This window comes from Nuphar pumila, chromosome 17, assembly GCF_984573655.1.
Source record: "Nuphar pumila chromosome 17, dmNupPumi1.hap1.1, whole genome shotgun sequence".
Lineage (NCBI taxonomy): Eukaryota > Viridiplantae > Streptophyta > Magnoliopsida > Nymphaeales > Nymphaeaceae > Nuphar > Nuphar pumila.
The window spans coordinates 12,753,703-12,768,806 of NC_143265.1; positions in this window are offsets into that span (position 1 = coordinate 12,753,703).

Below are 15,104 nucleotides of genomic sequence, written 5' to 3' on the forward strand. Positions count from 1 at the left end.
GAGAGAGAGTTCTAAAGACTCGTCGCCTCTCTCAATGGGTGACCATGTTAATTTGTCAAAGAGCTTTTCTGACCTTTCTCTTGTCTTATTAGGGTAGTTTTCAGATTACCGCCTAAACTTTCATGTAATTCATAAATTTACCTAGATCTTAAATAATATCAATAATAAAAGCACCTGAGAAGAGAAAAGAAAAAACTCGTGAAGAGTTCTGACGCTAAATTTGTTGCAAATCTTTAATTCCCCAGAGTTTCATATCCTCTTTCTTTTGAGTTTTACCATTTTTTGTGCATTAAAACAGTGATTATCTAAAGATCAGCACAAATTAAAGTGTGGTTTGTTGTAACTGAGTTTTTATTTTTTGATAGGCAAGCTGGGGAATAGCCAGAGGAGGAATTCTACTTGAGAATCATCGGCTATGATAGTGTGACCCAAGCATCAAGTTATCTCATTCAACCCCTTGTTTTGTTTTTTACTATGCATAAAGTTACTTGGATGTTGAAATTGAAAGAACCCCATCAATCTGATGGAGTCTAAAGAAGGAACAAAGGGCTCTCTTTATGCTATAAAAAGTGTCATTATCCCGCAAAAGCAGTAAATGCTCGAATGTCAATTTTGTAGCTCTCTGTATAATTAAGACTCTGTTTGGAAATTACCTCTTGGAAATGAAAAAGTGGATTTCATAATGGTCATGGATTTAGCAAATCCTTATAAAGTAGTTTGGGAGCACTATTTAAAATCCATTAAAGATTTCATACTTCCGTGGCCATGATGTTTGGGATGCAGTTTTTATCCTCAATGAACTTACAAGGTCATTTATATATGTTGATAACCATGGCCTAGAGATGGCAGTGGACCGGGGGACAACGGGGCTCCGCTCCGCCTCGCCCCGTTTGGACCGGGGATGGAGGTGGGGATGGACTTAAGCTTTTTCCCGCCCCGTCCCCAATCCTTTAAGGGATGACTATAGACTAAGGGGAAATGGGGCTCCGCCCTGCCTCGCCCCCGTTTGGACTGGGGATGGAGGGCATGAAACGGGGATGGAGGTGGGGATGAAGGTTCAGATTTTGAAACGGGGCGGGGGTGGAGACCTTGTCCCCCGCCCCGGTCCACTACCATCCCTACCATGGCCATGCTTCATGGAGAATCTCATCCGTTAAAGAGAGAAGAGGGATCACTCGCTTCTTAACGGGTGAAACTACCCTGCTTGAGGGTCTTATCCAGAATGATCTCTTCATTCTGGATAAGCTCAAAGTGAAGCTGCATAACTAAGGTTGCAGTCAACAACTACCCAAAAGAAGGTAAATTCCCAACAACCCTTGCTCTATAAATAGTAAGAGAGTTTTCTCACCTGATCACTGGTGCATGAACTAAACCCCCTTTAAAGAAGGTCGTTTACAATAAAAAATCTTTTATCGTTCCCTAAATCTCGATCCTTCAGTGGTATCAGAGCTAGCTTTGGAGGTGTGCGCAAGACCATCTCTGAATCACCAATCAATCATCTTCAAAAAATCAGATTAAAAAAAATGAAGGTCAGTGCCTTTGTTTAGACATATCTTGCAGGTCGCTGGATTCCGACCACCACTGTTCTTGTTTTCAAATAACAAGGACCTTCTTTTTTAGTCTGCCCATGACAGTAAATAACAAAAAGGGAATTGGGTTCTCTATTTCTTTTTTTTTAAGGTAGCCTGTTGCAAACTGCTTCATCAAAAAAAAAGGTGAACCCTTGTATCTTTTGCTCTCATCTGGCTTGTTTCTACCTCCCTTTGCTGAAAAAAAAACAAAGGGGAGGAACAATTTTTTTATTTATTATTGTTCTATTGAATTTTTTTTTGGCCTAGCAAATCCATCCGGCTAACTATTTAAACCAAATGGTTTATCACACATTTGGCACATAGTCAGGGACATCAATAAACAAAAAATTTAAAAAAAAAGGAAAGAACTCAAACCCCGAACCGAGGCCTGTGTCTGTCTCTATTAGATCTCAAAAGAAAAAGGAAGTTATATTTCCTTATAGTAATGTTTTTTTTAAAGAAAGGGGAGTCTTCTGTAACTCGCATAAAAAAAAAAAAAAGTCACCGGCATCAGGCGACCTCCCTAAATGAAATAGAAAAGAAGAAGAAAGAAACATTTTTTCTTTCTTTAGAGGGTCGCCAGTTATCGGCGACCTCTGTTTTCTTTTAAAAGAAGGTCATCGGTGGTGACCTCGATAAGAAAAAGGGGGGGAAACAGACAACAAAGAAAGGGGATTACCATTTGCATACCTGTAGTCTCCTTTATATAGTTTATGTTTTTTCAGCGAACAACCCTTCAGAGATCGACATCCTCTCGTAGTCTGAAATATCAAAAAAAATGAAAAAATACACAGACATAGAACGAAGGCCCCTGTTCTTTTTTTGGAACACACCAACGGAGATCAGCCTCTTCTCAGGTGATCTACCTATGATTTATTTTTCTTTCTCCTCTCAGTTTGAAACAAATAAAAGAAAATCTCACTGGCTGAACCCCATCTGTCGTTGCTCCTATTTTTCGGTGAACGACAGAGAGCATACTTGTGTTTATCGCCTGAAAAAAATATAATAAATATCAAAAGCTTCATCCAGAAGATTCTAATATTTTTTTAAGAATTACCATATTTATACCTGTTTACAGGCATAAATACACTTTTGCCCCTGGTCTTTTTTGGAAAGTTCAGTCATATCCCTATCATATTCAATTTATTGTTTGACCAAGTTCTTTTTTAGTTATTCTCGGCCAAGTCCCTGACCAACTGAATTACTTTTTGACCCTGCACATTTACGTTAAAGATTATTCTATCCATTTGTAGTTGATTTAACTTATTGCCCCTATTTTTAATTTAATTGTCAATTATATCCCTCTGTTATAAATTATAATATGACCATTCTCTTTCCTGATTATTACTTTTATGTCTCTAAATTACATCACCAGTCCTATTTTTTGCTGGTAATTTCAAAAAAGGACTCAATCTCGAAAAAAATTAAAATAGGGTCAGTTTTCTGATTTTTTTTGCAAAAAAACCCTTGTTTCCTTTTAAGTCCTACTTTTTGGGAATTATTATTATAAAATTGTCCTTTGACTTTTCTGTAATTATAGAAGAGTGGTCAGAGTTTGCAAATTAGCTCAATTTTAATTTAGTAAAAATCAAAGAGCTTGATTACAATGCATTTTTTTATTTGCATGAAATAGTGAGATTGATATCATGATTTTTTTTTATTATGAGCATGCTCTTTTATGCATTCATAATTGATATTCCCTTATCATTCTACTTGTTGATTGTTAGACTTAAACTTATCATGTTATACCATATTAAAATAACCAACAACAGAAAAATGACAAGTAGGGTTTGTACTACTGAATTAGCCAAAAGCGATAAACTTAATGGCACAAATTTTCACATTTGAAAAGAGGGGATTGCTCTTGTTCTGACTCTGGAGGGAATCAAGAATGCCCTTACTACTGAGATGAGTGACACTGGTTCTATTGCTTTTGACGAGGTTAAAACCTCATATATTAAATACAAAAGGGACAACATGTTGGCAAGAACCATCATGTTAACATATATGGATAATGATCTCATTAGGTTATTTGAGGATTACCCTACAACAAAGTCAATGTTTGAAGTCATATCTAAGAAATATGACACAACCTCAGAAACCCACATTCAACTTTTCTTGGAAGAATACAATAAAAATGACAATGTTGTTGTCCATGTCAATAAAATGCTTATTATGGCCAAGGACCTAGCAATTGTTAGGAATGTAATTCCTGACTGAATGCAAATATCCACCATTCTGCATAGATTATCATCTTCTTGGAAGATGGTACAAACAGCTCTTAGGTTGAATTTAAAAAACCTAACCTTGGAAGAACTTCCTGCTCAACTGAAAATTAAGCAACAACACATGCAACAACAACGAAAGAGCGAATTATACTTCGCTAAAGATAGACCTTCGCAGACTATAACCCTTCTATGTTCCCACAATTCAAGAAGAAATACTTTAAAGAAAATGGCAAAGCTGATAAGAAAAATGGTCTAACATTCTAAAGCCGCAAGCAGTCACCTCACAAGTGAAGTGTTTCAAGTGTAGAAAACCAAGACACTTCAAGAGAAATTATAGGAGCCAGACAAATAATAACAATGGTAGAAATAATGAAAACAATCAGCAAAAGGAGAGACAAGATATTATCTGCATAATATCGAAATGCTCTTATGCAGAACATGCTCTTTTCGCTTGGTGGGTGGACTCTAGGGCAACTCGACATATTGCAATGTCCAAAGAAGAGATGGTAAACATGATCGACTATAAACCTAGTGAACATCGAGTGTACATGGTTAACAACACCTACTCTGATGTTATGGGTGTTGAGACTTACCGAATTTAAACCTCTAAAAATAATGTTTTATTGTCCAATATCCTGTTTGTACCATCCATGACATGTAATCTAGTGTCTTTCCATGAGACATAATCTAGTGTCTATCCCGGCCTTAGTTGCCAAGGGTTTTGAAGTTCATTTTTTACCAAGAAATGTCACTATAGGAAAGCATGGTTGAGTCCTATTTGATAGAGTTTTTTTTTCAGAACCAGGGATTGTTCAAAATTTATGACTCAGACATGAATAAAATTACTTTGACTTCTGCTTATATTGATATTGTCTTTAATGTGGATGTAAATGTATGGCACCAAAGACTTGGTCACATTAACTTAAAAAAGATGAGAAAACTTGCTCAATTATAATTAATACCTGACTTTAATGAGTCATCATTTTATAGATGTGAACCTTGTCTTTATGAAAAAATGACAAGAAAATCATTCCCATAAAATGTCACTAGAGCATCTAAATTATTAGAAATCATACACACAGACATATGTGGTCTCTTCCAGACTCCAACTCATAAAGAAATACAATATTTTATATCATTTATTGGTAATTTTTCTAGATAAAGTTATGTCTATCTTATAACTTATAAGTATGAAGCATTAGATAAGTTTAAAGAATATCGTCAAGAAGTCAAAAATCAACTTGGTCAGAAGATTAAAGTTTTATGAACTGATCGGGGAAGAGAATATACCTCAAATAAATTTTTAGAATATTGTAAAATCAATGGGATCAAACCACAAACTACTACTCTGGGCACACCTCAACAAAATGGTGTGGCTTAAAGATTTAATAGGACTCTTTTTTATATGGTTAGATGTATATTATCTAATGCTTCATTACCCAAAGTATTTTGAGGAGAAGCTTTACATACAACAATAAATGTCCAAAATAGAGTTTCATGTAAAGCTATTGGCACAACCCCTTATGAGTCATAGACAAGAAGAAAACCTAGTCTAGGTTGCCTTTGTAGATGGGGTTCTATAACTCATATAAAAGTTATAGAGCAATTAAGGGATAAACTCGATACCAGATCTATAAGGTGTATTTTTATTAGATATCTCAATGGATCTAAAGACTAGATTTTACCACCCAAATAAAGGTTTAATCGAAAGTAGAGATTACATCTATAGTATGATTTTGATGACATGCAAGAACCTGTAAGTAACAGTGAACCTTTTGAAATCATTCTCAGTTCTTCTTCTCAACAGCCTCAGGTTGGACACAAACGGTCTAGAGCTCCTCTGGCTTACTTAGATGACTATTATATCTATCTATCAGAGGAACTGTGTTATGCTTTAGACATGGATGACATGAAAGATAACATGTCATATGGTGAGGCAATAAACTCACGTGAGTCAACAGACTGGGTAAAAGCCATGAACAAGGAAGTTGAGTTCATTAAGAAAAACCAGGACTGAGAATTGGTTGATTTACCTTAGGAAAGGAAAGTCATTGTTTGTAAATGGATTTTGAAGAAGAAATTCAAGTCTAATGGTAGCATTGATAAATTTAAAACAAGACTAGTTGCTAAAGGTTTTTCTCAGAAAGAATTATTAGATTCTACAACAACTACGCCTTCATCCCAAAACAATTGGGGTCAGCGATATGAACCAAAAAAGAAATTCATTTTGGGTCTTCCACAAGAATCCTTTTCCTCCAATCATTTCTATCAAATGCCATGTCCTCGGTGAGGTTCAAAGCATTCATATCCTTTCCTATCATCTCCATCCAAGTCTTCCTAGGCCTACTCCGACCTCATTTAACTAATATATTTTCCCATTTCTCCAACCTTCTAACTGGAGCATCATTAGGCCTTCGCCGAATATGTCCAAACCACCGTAAATGATTCTCTCGCATCGTATTTTCAATGGGTGCAACACCTACCTTCTTACGTATCTCCTTGTTCTGAATCTTATCTTTTATTGTATTTCCACACATCCATCTAAGCATCCGCATCTTAGCTACACTCATTTTTTGAATATGATGTATCTTGGCAGCCCAACATTCCGTACCATATAGTAAAGCGGGTCTAATAGTCGTCCTATAAAACTTTCCCTTCAACCGCAATGGCATTCTACGATCGCACAACACTCCAGTTGCACTTTTCCATTTCATCCACCCAACCTTTATCCTATGATTTACATCTCCATCAATTTCTCCATACTTTTGAATGATGGATCCCAAATATTTGAAATAATCATTCACCGGTATTTCTTGCTCACCAAGCTTCACTACACTCCCATCACTACTTCGTTGCTTACTAAACCGACATTCCATATATTCAGTCTTACTCTTACTCAACTTAAAACCTCTAGCTTCCAATGTCTGTCTCCATAATTCTAACTTAGCATTAACCCCAGCTCTAGACTCATCAATCAAAACAATATCATCAGCAAACAACATACACCACGGTACATTTTCTTGAATTGATCTCGTAAGCTCATCCATCACTATCGCAAATAGGAAAGGGCTTAAAGCAGATCATTGATGTAACCCAACGGTTATCGGAAAATTGGTTGTCACCCCTCCACAAGTGCGGACATTGGTTACTACTCCTTCATACATATCTTTAATTATATTAATGTACTTTAGGGAAACACTTTTCTTTATCATTGTCCACCAGAGAACGTCCCTAGGTACTCTATCGTATGCCTTCTCTAAATCAATAAAAACCATATGCAAATCTTTGTTCCTCTCTCTATATCTTTCAATAAGTTGTTTAAGAAGATGTATAGCTTCCATAGTAGATCTTCCAGGCATAAAACCAAATTGATTCTCCGATATCATGACAATCTTCCTCAACCTAGACTCAATCACCCCCTCCCAAAGTTTCATAGTATGACTCATGAGTTTTATACCACGATAGTTTGTGCAATCTTGTATATCACCCTTATTCTTATATAAAGGCACCAAAGTACTCTTCCTCCACTCATTAGGCATCTTATTTGTTCGCCAAATCAAGTTAAAAAGATTTGTCAACCATTCTAAACCTTTCTCTCCCAAGCATTTCCAAGCCTCGATAGGTATACCATCTGGGCCAACTGCCCTTCTTGATTTCATTTTCTTCAAAGCCTCTGCAATTTCTTTCTTTTGAATCTTGCGCATGAAGTCACGATTTATCTCATGAAAAGGAATGGAGAAGTCTCCAAGATCTTGAGCATGACTATAATTAAATAGCTTATCAAAATAATATTTCCATCTCTCCTTAATCTCCTCATCTTTGACTAAAACCCTTTGTGTTTCATCTTTGATACATCTAACCATTCCCAAATCCCTCGATTTCCTATCTCTCATCTTTGCAAGCCTATAAATATCCTTCTCGCCTTCTTTGGTATCCAACTTGTCATAAACCTCCTTATATACCTTAGCTCTTGCGTTTCGAACTACTTTTTTAGCTTCCTTCTTTGCTATCATATACTTCTCCAAATTCTCATTATCATGACTCTTAGATTTCTATAACACTCTCTTTTAACCTTAATAGCTAATTTGACATCCTCGTTCCACCATGATGTATCCTTACCTAGTGGTGCACCGCCTTTAGACTCACCCAATACCTCATTAGCCACTTTTCTCATGCCACCCGTTATCTTATTCCACATTGATTCTGAATCCTCCTCGAGACACCAATCAACTTCCTTAACTACCTGCTCTACAAACATTCCTTGTTTAGCTCCTTTCAGTGCCCACCACTTAATTCTAGGATCTATCCTATGTTTATCCCTTTTGCGGTATTGTCTAATTCTAAGATCTAAAATTAAGACTCTATGTTGTGTAGCTACACTTTCTCCCGGTATAACCTTACAATCTATGCAACAACCCCTATCTCTCTTTCTAAGTAGGAAAAAATCTATCTGACTCGTATTAACCCCACTTTTAAATGTTACTAGGTGAGACTCCCTCTTCCTAAACCAAGTGTTTGCTAAGATCATATCATAGGACAAACAAAAATCTAAAATCCTTTCTCCACTTTCATTTCTTTCTCCTATACCATAGCCTCCATGGATACTCTCAAATCCATCTCTACTAATGCCTACATGTCCATTAAGGTCACCGCCGATGAAAAGCTTTTCTCCATAAGATATCCCTTGTACTACTCCATCTAAATCTTCCCAAAATTGATGCTTAATGGAATCATCTAAACCTACTTGAGGTGCATAAACACTAATAATATTAATAATATCCGTACCTAATACTAATTTAATAAGTAAAATTCTATCACCCTTCCTACGGACCTCAACTACATGATCTACAAACTGACGACTCATAACAATCCCTACTCCATTCCTATTCCTATTTATTCCAGTATACCAAATCTTATATCCCCAAGGTTCTATCACTTTTGCTTTCTCACCTACCCATTTGGTCTCTTGTAGACATAAAACATCAATCTTTCTCCTACACATAACATCTACTAACTCTACCAACTTACCAGTTAAAGACCCTATGTTCCAAGTGGCTAACCTAATTTTATGGTCTTGGACTAACTTCTTTACCCCCACCCGTCCAACAAAGTGAGGGAACCCTTGCCTATTTGACACCACACCCGGGCGCCGGTGTGATGCGTCGCTTCTGGGCGACGACCTAGCAACCCTTGCCCATTTATCACTGCCTCCGGGCCTAGAGAGTACAACGCGTCGCTCAGTAGGGAACGCCCCAACAAAATTCTCATATTGGTTCATTTTCATAGGGTATGACTAAGTTTTTATGCTGGCTGTCACAAGCCTACCGCAACCCTCCTCCTTTATCCGGGCTTGGGACCGGCAGTGTATAACTAAACAGTTATACACAAGCGGAGTTAGAAAGAATTATTAGATTCTGTTGACACAAATTCATCGATTACAAAATTCACCTCAATAAGGATAATTCTTGTGATAGTAGCTCACTACAACCTAGATCTACATCAAATGGATGTTAAAACTGACTTTCTTAATTATGAGCTTAAGGAATCCATTTTTATAGAACAACCTGAAGGTTATATAATAGAAGGAAAAAAAGATAAAGTCTATAGGTTGAAAAAAATCTTATACGGACTCAAGCAATCACCACGTCAGTTGTACTTAAAGTTTCATAAGGCAATTACGTCATTAGGTTTTATGGCAAATAAGTTTGAACATTGTGTTTATATCTGAAAAAGTGAGAATAAATTTGTTATTCTCTCACTATATGTGGATGGCATTCTTTTGACTGAAAACGATAATGATATGATTGTCAAAACCAAGTCATACTTAAATTCATAATTTGAAATGAAAGACATGGAAGAAGGATTCTATGTTCTTGGAATTAAAATCTCTCGAGATAGAAGTTTCAAACTTTTAAGCTTGAGTCAAGAAAGATATTTAAATCATATACTCAAAAAAATTTAAAATGAGTGATTGTAAGCTAGTTAGAAGAGTTGTGGTTAAAGGTGTCAAATTGAGTGAAAATGATAGTCCAAGTGATGGACAGGAAAGACTAAATGTCCCATATGCTCAAGTTGTCGAAAGCTTGATGCATGCTATGCTTTGCACCAGATCGGATATCAGCTTTGTTGTTGGCCTCATTAGTCACTACCAGAGTAATCCGGTTTGGCCAGACTGACAAGCGGTAAAAAGAATATCTCGATATTTAAAATAGTCTATAAACTTGAAACTATGTTTTTAAGTTGATTCTTTAGAATTAACAGGATATTCTGATGTTGACTTTGCTAGCCGCAGAAATGATAGTAAATCCACCTCTGGATATGTTTTTCTCCTAGGAGATAAGCAGTTTCTTAGTCTTGTAAAAAATAAGGGTGCATAGCACAACATACTTACAAAGCTGAATACATTGCATGCAATGCAGCTGCCACTTTTGTCATTTGGATAAGTCACTTCATTAATGATTTGAAGTAAAGAATAACCAACGGGTCAGTCTAGATTTATTGTGATAATCAAGCTACCATCTCTCTTATGAAGAGTGGAGTTGATAATTTAAAAAGTAAACATATAATGGTAAAATATGATTACATTCATGATATGATTGAAAGAAAAGAGATTAAAGTCGGCTACTTACCTATATTTGATATGATTGTTGATCCTTAACAAAGAGCATATCAGAGAAAATATTTTCAAAACATGTATCATGTATGGGATTAAGGTATGTCTAATAAAGACATATGTCTAGATGAAAAACTCAAATTATAACTTATTTCAGGAATGTTGATACAAGGAAAATACTTCAATAGTGAGAGGCTAAATCCTGCATCTAGTTTTTGTTTCACATGGCCAAGTGAGAAATGTTGATAACCGTGGTCATGCTTCACGGAGAACCTCATCTGTTAAAGAGATAGGAGGGTTCACTCTCTCCTTAACGGGTGAAATTACTCTGCTTGAGGGCCTTATCCAGAATGATCTCTTCATTCTGGATAAGCTTCAAGTGAAGTTGCATAACTAAGGATGGTGTAAACGGCTACTCAAAGGGAATTAAATTCCCAGCAGCCCTTGCTCTATAAATAGGAAGAGGGTTTTCTCACCTGATCACTAGTACATGAACTAAATCCTTTTTGAAGAAGGTCGTTTACAATAAAACTGTAGTTCCCTCAATCTCGATCCTTCAGGTTACCGTTACCATCGAAAGTATCACTGGTGTAGCATTTGGTAATTACCACTTCATCTTGGTGGTAGATGAAACGAGAAAGGCCCTATTTGGAAACTAAGAAATGGGAATTGGAGTTCATGCATTTGGCAAAAACTTCATCCAACTACATTGTGGGGGTAGTTTGGAAAGTGGTAGCTGAGATGAGTGTTTATTCATTTGGGATGGGAAGTGAGGTCCTATCACCTTTGTATTTACACTAAAGAATGTAATCCATAGCCACGTGGTAGCTGCCAAGTCCAAGATTTGGCAGCTCCCACTTTATCAAATGGCACTTCCTATCCCAGCTACTAGTTTCCAAACATGGCACCGGCAAAGGTCATGAGAGTTCTTACTTTTTCCTTTTTTTCTAGCTTCCAAATAGTTTTGAAAGTGAGGATTTCACACTTACCACTCCAATGACACCCCATGGCCAATTTCTAAACACAGCTAAGTGTAGGCAAAAGAGTGATGTCAATGGATAAAAGTAATTCGATTGGTTATCTGAGTGATTCTTGTAAATGACAGGCGTTTATCTTAAAAGCCTGAGACAGTCAAATGTAAATTTGGCATACTTTAGGTGCCTACATGTAAATTACCCTAAACTGTGAAACAATTTGTTCTGTTTAGCCCTGAGGGTCCGAATGCAAAACCTGAGTTTTTTTCTCTAGAGTCTTCAACCTTTTCCACTGACTCACATAATATGGTGTTAAAATTCCGATTGCATGGTGTATGGCTTGGAGATGATATGAAGTTTACATGATTGGGCCATTGATTTTGACATGCAACTGATTGTCACGTCAGTGAAGCTGACTTCTTGCCTCACCTTGCTTTGGTGGGACCCAGCACTGGACATGCCACGTTGGTTATACTACCTAGTTATTGTTCTAAGTTTAGGTTTTACAAATTGGCGCCCTAACCCTATATCATGTCATGCATTGTTATTGGCTTTGTTTATTAATTCCTTGAGAGATTTATATTTGTTCCTTAATTTTTTTTTAAATACAAAAAACGGATCAACCTTTTCATTAATTCATTTAACGGCCTACTTTATCAAAAGACATTTCAAATGAGTGCAGATCAGGTCAGGCACCCTTTTACTTTCCTAAATAGTCAAGCTAAAGACAAATGATAAAAGAAATAGATTAATGAGGCCACGAGCAATATGCTAAAAACTCAAGCGCCTATTCGATAAGTTTTGAAATAGAAGAGGTTAAACTTAATTTTGTCATAGGTTATGCGATTAAATGTAACATTCCCTTCAAAAAAAACATTTTTTCAAATCTTTTTCATTTTCATACTTTTATTGAAAAAAACGTGTTTTAACTGTTCATCAATGTGGCGCGGTTGACTAATTTTTTTCTTACTTTTGACAGAAAGAAAGGAGGGGACAACGAAATATTTTTCCAAATCATAAGCACGGAATGTTGTCTGGTCTGTATTAAAGGAAAAATTATGCAGTAAATATGAAACTCATCCAATGACTCACGTCTATTCAAGTTTCGCCCATTACTCACACACACACACACACATATATATATATATATATATATATATATATATATATAGAGAGAGAGAGAGAGAGAGAGATTGGCAGCTATGAAATCCATAGGTACTAATGTGTGTGTGTGTGTTTGGTACAAACGAGTGTACCTACAATCTAGTTTGAATCTCATCATGTGAGTTGTTTTGACACAATCTAACCTTACAGGTGTATTCAGCATGCTCCATTTAGTAGGAATCGACTCTTGGATCATGTTTTTCAGATGAAAAATATTTTCATAAGATGGAAAAAGCAATGCCTTCATAGTGGTTGATATTTCAGTCTCAAGAAAAACCTGTATACAGGTTGGATTCTAGAAATCTAAAAGTCGGTTCTCAGTAAACATGTAGATCATATCTACGGTGTTAGATGTGAGACAAAAAAACAAACAAGAAGGTTCTACCCCCATTTGCTAGCAAACTTAAACCTATATATATATATATATATATATATATATATATATATATATATATATATATATATATATATATATATATATATATATATATATATATATATATATATATATATATAGTGTTGAACATCAGACGCCCCATGCGCGATCAATGATATGTTTTTTTTTAGCAACAATGACAATTGGAGGCAGTCAGTGACTGACCTAATTAATTGTTGGTTTTTTTACTGATTTTGCCCAAATTGGACGCTTAACAAGCATCCGAATGCTTTACGTGAAATGGAGTTCGATGTTACTCCTTTCATGTGTGTCTCTATAGTAGCTACAAATGCCAATTCTTTTTTTATTTTTACATTTTTTTATTGTTTATCATGAAACCAACCTTATAGATATAATTTACATGTTTTTCCTTAGTGGAAGTCAGCTCATACATCATCAGATTATGACACATAAGCAGGTTTTTGTAAGGCTTTAATTAAATATCAATATGTAGCCTACAATGTTTGATATTTTCTTGGGTCATAAAATCTGGATTTTTTATTTAAAAGCTGATTTCCACTATTTTTTAACATGTTAAATTTATCTATCAGATCCGATTGGATCAAAACGACCAGCACCATGGAGATCTAGAGGTGATGTAGTAACACATTTTATATATAAGGAAATCATTTAGTACCCTCATGGGTAAGGAACCCCAAAGCTGAAACTCATATGAAAAAAGTTGTTTTGAGCAAATGCAACCCCATGGATATGTTCAGCATGGCCAAAATAGTAGAAATTGTCTCATTGATCCTATGTCATAGGAGCAGGTCATTTTGGTTGTGTATCCTTTGATGACACTAGCGGGAATGCTTGAAAGCACCGACACGGGCACTGACACATACAAAATGATTTAATATTTTTCAATAATATTTATTACATTTAATTTTTATTTTAATAAAAATCATTTTTCATGTTAAAATGTTTTAAAATAGCTTTTATTGATTAAAAATAAAAAAATTCTGTCATCATATCCCATTTTTGAAAAAAAAAAATCAAAATTTTGAGTTGAATCTGAATCATGCATCTTCGAGTCCACGAATCATTGTGATATAGCTTGGATCATATTTTTTGACATAAAAATATAAGTCTTTTGAGAGCTGAAAATCCAGCACATTATAGGTGGTTGATTTTTTAACCCTTGAAAAATCCCACATACATGTTGAAAATACATGATTCAAAGGTTGTTTTTTACTACAAACAAATAGAGCACATCTGAAATGTCAGATGTGCATAAAACATTAATAATAAGTATTACAGGTTTTCACTAGGGGGTTTCTTACCCACGGGGCAAAAAACATTACCTACCCCATATATATATATATATATATATATATATATATATATATATATATATATATATATATATATATATATATATATATATATGTGTGTGTGTGTGTGTGTGTGTGTGTGTGTGTGTGTGTGCACGATGCATAAAAATTTCATGACAACGAAAATTTTGTTCTTTACATTATAAGAAATGATCAGAATGTGATCCCTAGCCAACAAACCATGCATGAACACATCAATATAGTCAATTGAGTTTTTACAGCTTGCACCTGTAATTTCCAACTCAATAGCATGACACCTTCAACATATTGAAGCTCATTGGGTTGATCAAGCTTGATCGAGCTCTTAATGAGCTCAAACGTGGGTTCAAGTTTGATCTCATTAAATAAATATAAAAAATACTAAAAATGATTTTTTAATATTATTTAATGGATTTAAGACGTGTCGCTTTCTGATTGACACGTACTGTTTTTTTAATTATTTTTTGGACAATTCAGAACGATTCACTTGAGTATCGGTATCGCCTGAATCACCTGAATCGTTGGCCAAATACTGACAACATTGGCAAAGGGGGGCTGTGGTTTTACGCCAAATTCTTGAAGTGCAAGGCGGGTTTTCTCTGGTTATCCAAAAAAGTTAACTGCTATTAGAGCAGTTTAGTCGGCGATTAATTAAGAAAGCAAGCCTATTATTTTTTAACTAACTGATGAGATGATGACCGACCTACAATGGAATAGATTAAGCTAGCCTTACCTGCACCCATGTTTTATCTTTTATCTTCTTTTTATGTTAGTTAATAAATTCTCTGGTCGGCTATTCAGTTTA